This window comes from Equus caballus, chromosome 2 (genome assembly GCF_041296265.1).
Source record: "Equus caballus isolate H_3958 breed thoroughbred chromosome 2, TB-T2T, whole genome shotgun sequence".
NCBI classification, from domain to species: Eukaryota; Metazoa; Chordata; class Mammalia; order Perissodactyla; family Equidae; genus Equus; species Equus caballus.
In genome coordinates this window covers 32,630,877-32,636,876 of record NC_091685.1, presented here as the reverse complement: position 1 = coordinate 32,636,876, position 6,000 = coordinate 32,630,877, and positions in this window count along the sequence as shown.

The following is a 6,000-nucleotide window of genomic DNA, read 5'->3' as shown; positions in this document are numbered from 1 at the left end:
ACTCACCAGGCCATGCTGAGACGGCATCCCACATGCCACAACTAGAAGGACCCACAACTAAAAAAAAAAAAAAAAAAAAACACACACACAACTATGTAGCGGGTGGCTTTGGGAGAAAAATGAAAAATTTTTAAAAATCTTAAAAAAAAAACCCAAAAAAAAGAACCTGGGTCTGTCTGCCTCCACTGCCCATATTTTAGCCAGAACAGAGGGGCCCCAGCAGCATCCGCCAGAGGTGTGGGAGCAGAAAGGCAAGAGGGACTGACCCCAACTCTGGGCTCAGGGAGGCCTTCCTGAAGAAGGCGCCAATCCCAACTTGCCTGGAAAGATGGGGAGCATTGCTGCGGCAGTGGTGGGCAGCATCCGGGAGAAGAGACACTTCCGTCAGGGCACGAGGCTGGGGAACAGCACCCCGCCCCTTCACCCACCACCCTGGACTCCTGTTTGCCATGTGCCTTCCTTGCAGTTCTCTTTTCCCCTGATTCCACCCTGATCAGGCTGCTCTCCATCCTTCTCCCCATTCTTCTCTTTTCACCTTTTTTTCTCTTGAGTCAGTTTCTCTCTCTTTATTCTCCTAATCACCCATCCGTCCACCCACCCATCCATTTATCCACCACACATCTAACATGAACTGAGCACCAGTGCTGTGTCAGGGCATTGGAGCCTGGGTGAGGCAGTGCCTAGAATTGGTGGTGAGCACGCCCGTCACACTCAGCTAAACTTCCATGAGGAATCCTTGAGACCTGTCCTCTCCTTCAGACATGCCTAGAGACACACCCTTACACAAACCAGGCAACCTGCTAGGAGAAAAAAAAAAACACCAAAAACCTGAACGAGACGGTTGTGGCTCTCTGGCACCCCCTGCTGGTAATTTGAGAGCTTGCATCCTGGGTTGGAACGTCCTGGTGAACTCCAGAAGGGGCTGCTCCAGTTGCCTCGTGTCACCGTGCCTGCGAGGCAACCTCTGCCAGTAATTCCCCATAGGCGGGGTTCCTAAGGTGAGGTTCTTGTCAGAAATATTTAAACCTCCAGCCTCTGCCAGGCCCAAGCCAAAGCTCAGCGTAAGAAGCAGTGAGAGGTTGTTATGGATTAAATATTTGTGGTTCCCCAAATCGATATGTTGAAATCCTAGCCCCCAAGGTGATGATATTGGAAGGCGGGGCCTTTGAGAGGTCATGAGGCCACGCGGGTGGAGCCCTCATGAATGGGACTGGTGCCCATCTAAGAACAGACAGGGGAGCTTGTGTCCCTGCCCTCTGCTCTTGGCCACACGAGGATACAACGAGAAGACGGCCTTTTGCAAACCAGGACAGCGACTCTGCCGGCACCTTGATCCTGGACTTCCCAGCCTCCAGAGCTGTGAGAAATAATGTTTGCTGTTTGAGCCACTGAGTCCACGGCATTTTGTTATAGAGACCCTAACAGACTAAGACTGAGATGTTTGTTTGTTTTATGGGGAGGAGGTGTGTGTTCTGCAGTGTGCATGTGAGCCCTGCGTGTGTGTGCTCTGCAGTGTGCATGTGAGCCCTGCGTGAGTGTGCTCTGCAGGGCGCATGTGAGCCCAGCGTGTGTGTGCTCTGCAGTGTGCATGTGAGTTCTGCGTGTGTGTGCTCTGCAGTGTGCGAGCCCTGCATGTGTGTGCTCTGCAGTGTGCAAGTCCTGCATGTGTGTGCTCGGCAGTGTGCATGTGAGCCCTGCGTGTGTGTGCTCTGCAGTGTGCGAGTCCTGTGTGTGTGTGCTCTGCAGTGTGCATGTGAGCCCTGCGTGTGTGTGCTCTGCAGGGCGCATGTGAGCCCCGTGTGTGTGTACTCTGCAGTGTGCATGTGAGTCCCACGTGTGTGTGCTTTGGTGTGTGTGTGGGTGTACTGGGGGAGCCAGGATGCAAATTCTGAGCATGTGCTCACATACCACGCCCCGGGCATGATGGAGACGTGCATGTGAGTAATCCTAACCTGTGCACATTAGGTGTTCTCAGGGAATGTGTCCGGGAAGACACACATGCAGCCTGCTCACACGTAGACTGGGCAACTCAGAGGCATATGCTCCCAGAGTTCCCTAGTGGATGGAGCCCCAGTCGTCCATTAGCGCACCCCGTCTTGGCTTCCTTCCCTTCCCTGTCTCACCTCCCTACTACCCTGCATGTGCTCCTTGGGATCACCTCCCAAATAAGCTACCTGCACTCAAATCATCTCCAGGTCTGCTCCCAGGACGGTGAAGGAGGCAGCCCAGGAGGAGAGGCCAATGCACTGAGGCTGGCAGAGCACAAAGATGGCAAGAGCCTGGGTCCAAGCTGGCATCACTGTGCCGATGAGTTAACCAGCCGGGACCTATCCTCCCCTCTGCCTCTGGTTAGGTGAGAAAACCGCCACCACTTAAGTCTCTTTTAATGGAGTTGTCTGTTCTTGTGGCTGAGAGCCTTCTAAGAACATGCACTCCCATGGCTGCCACGTGGGGACTCACACACAGCGGGCAGCCGCTCAGTGCACATGGGGTGGGGTACATACACAGCCACTGTGTGCATGCACGCACAAACACACACGCACAGACTCAGCAGCGCCCCACGTAGTGGCCGTGTATCCAGGACACAGAATTGGGTTGGCCTGCCACGTCTGTGCATGTCCAGCGTGGTTCCCTGGCGGTTCCAGGCTCCATCTTTCTCGAGCACCTCCCTCGTCCTCAGCCCATCTGCTTCTCCACTGCCTTCACCGTGGTTACCTGGACGACTTCTATAGAATCCCAGCTGGTCTCCCCATTGGTATGCTTCTTCCTCTTTAAATTATTTTCCACTCGGCAGTCAGAGAGAGAGTTTGAAAAGTACATTGGCTCTCATCATTCTCTTGTTGAAAACCCTTCAAAGGCCCCCTGTTGCTCTGAGGCACCTGCCCTGCAGAGGTCTCCAGTCCCATTTCTCCCCTTGCCTCCCACTGAACCTCCATCCTCAGGTTTACTCCTCACTGTATCCCGGTTGGGCAGGGGGGTGGGGAGACTGACTCCTGCAGGCTGGATTTCCCAGAAGCCGGTGACAGCTGGTTTCCAGCTGGGTTCAGCCAATGGGAGGCACTGGCGGGAGATTGGAGGGTGGGAGGAAGAGAAAAACCAGAGTATTTCTCTCCCTTCACCTCCTCTGTGGCTCCCAGTGGACGGGCCTGGGCGCCCTGAACTCATCCTCCCTCTGTCCCTCCAGCCTGGGAGGCAGCTGGGGCTGACCTTTGTGTTCCTCCACCTTCCCTGCTGTCGCTCAGCACTTTCCACACCTGGGGAACCAATTCCCTGGATTATATTCCCTCCATTTCGAAGAGAGATTTCTGTTTTCTGGCTTGACTGGCTGACACAGGCAGTCAGGAGCCCTGAGGAGGAAGCCAGCCGCAGCCTGTGCAGGGCGGGGCCATGGGAACAGCAGGGAAGAGATGCTGAAGCCTGGTGCCCTCCCCTGTGGCCCCCCCATCTTTGGACTTGAAGTCAAGTTCTGTGAGGTGATAAGCTTCCTAACTGTTTATCTTAGGGCTTCCTGCTGTGTGCATCTGGGGACATTTGTGGCATTTGGTCCCAGAGACCTGTAGCTGCGCCCAGTATCCATCTTCCCTTTCTACCCTGGTGAGAGCTGTGTTCCTTGGGCGCAGGGCATTTCCCCAGGTCCCAGGCAGCAGGGGAGGGAGGCCACGTGCTGATTTCCCAGCATGGTCAGGAGAGATGTACGCAGATCCCAGGTTGGGCGGTTAAAGATGGAGTACGCGCTTGCCTCTCCCTTTCTCTGTCTGGAACATGGGTGTGGCGTAGGAAGTGTTCGATGCTGCCTTAGATTCCTGGGGCCACAATCTGGGTAGCTGAGACAGCAGAAATGTGTCCTCTCCCAGTTCTAGAGGCTGGGAGTCTGAAATGGAGGTGTCAACAGGGCTGGTTCCTTCTCTATGAGGAAGGATCTGTTCCAGGCCCCTCTCCTTGGCCTGCAGGAGGCTCTCTTCCCTTTACGTGTGTGTCTCTCTGTGTCAGAATTTCCCCTTTTTGTAAGGACACCAGTCATATTGCAGTAGGGCCCACCCTAATGACCTCATCTTAACTAATTACATCTGCAACAACCCCATGTCCAAATAAGGTCACATTCTGAGGTACTGGGGTTAGGACTGCAACATAGGAATTAGGAGAGGGACACAATTGCACCCATAACACGTGCCTTGTGGGTGAGGGCGCACCCCGGGGAGGAGGAGCCACAAGACGAAGAGAGCAGATGACCTCACAGGGCAAGGCTGCAATGCCAGCCTGGACTTTGAAGTTAGAGGGAAGTAAATTTCTATCTTAGTTTATGCGTGGTTGTTGAGGAACATTTAAGAAAAGTGCAGACAGGATTGGAGAAACCAGCACGGGATGATGAAACGTCTCAAGGCTATCAGCAGTGGGGCGCTGACACCACCCCTGGCCTGAAGGGGCAAGGGGAGGACACAGCTAACAGCCCAGAGATAAGAGCTGTGGGAAAAGGACAAGGCCACCCGATAGGAGCCAGGCGGAATGCAGCCATTGCAAACCCAAGGCCTGGCAGGGAGGCCACTGGCGAATAGGTCCCCCACCCGCTCTCTCTTCCTCTCCTCCAGTCTCCTGCTGGCACCTTCCATTGAGTGAGCCAAACCCAGAGGACAGAGGAGCCCACTGATGCTGTCCATCAGGTCGGCCAACAGGGCAGGTGGGACTGGTGGAGTGCAGATGGAGAGAATCCAGCAGACTGACACCCAGTTCTTGTTGTGACACTCCCCCTGCTGGCTGTGAGCTCGGAAGGGTTTGTCTGTCACCTCTGCAGAAGGACCCCTAGTGACCAGGACAGCGCCTGGAATCTACTAGGTGTTTGATAAATATCTGCTGAATATGTATGTGCCAGGAGGGCAGTGGAATAAGAGCAGGGGGACGGGCAGGAGAGTCACACCTCCAGCGCCTCCTTCACCACCATCCCCCCAGCAGCCGGGGGCTCCCCGCCAACCCCTGCTCAGCCCCAGAAAGGCATGGCCCTGGCTGTGGCAAGAAGGCTGTCCCTGCCCCCACCCCTCCCTGGCACCATTGCCCAACATTTCTTCCTTGAGGCAAGAGGCACCTGCATGCTGTCCCTGTTCTGGGTCCCCTCAGTGGCTTCTTGGTGCCACTGCAGGGCAGATGGGGCCCTTGCCTGACCCAGGGCCTCCTTTCCTATCCCTGAGGCCGGGCTGCCCCTCATTACAGGGCAATGAGGCACTGGAGAGTCCTGGACTTAAGATCACGGTGTGTGATTCCCAGTGAACGTTGGTCCCTAAAAGGCTCTGAGAAGTCCTGCAGAAAAGAACCATTTGAACTTGGTTTGATCATATATTTCCCAGTCCATTGGACCTTTGATTCTTTACCAAGTGCCCACTGGGCTCTGTTCTGAGAGCTGAGCCCACAGCTGTGAACAAGGCATTGTGGGGCTTCATTCTCATGGGTCCTTTTGTCCTGGAACATCTATGAACATCCTCCAGAATGCTACTGTTCAGAACCACTATCCAGCCACGCCCTGCTGCCAGGCTTCTCCGGGACACCCGAGGGGACGGCCTGAAGATGTGCCCTGCGTGCCTGTCAGGCTCAGCTGTTCTTTTAGGGCAGGGAGAGTCAGGCATCGGGAGAGTCCTTTAGCTTCCCTCCTTCATTTGTTGCCTCTTTAACATCATGTGTGTATTGTTGTGTACCTACTATGTGCCAGGCCCCTTCCAGGCATTGGAAATTCACACATGAATAAAAGAAAGCTTTGTCCTGGCCGAGGGTTCCATCAGGTGGGAACGAGAAATAACGGAACGGCCTCCCAAGAAAAAGGCTTCCCAGTGCCCCACCCCCAGACCCGCCTCTCAATTCCCCATACTTTCCTGCCGCCTGGACCTCCACCTCCCGGTTCGTTCAGGACGTGACCTGCTTTGCTTTAGGCTGAGACCTACTGAAGATCTGGCCCCTGCACTTCCCAGGCCAGCTCCCTCTTCCTGGGGGTCGACGGGAGGTTCATCTGTAGGGATT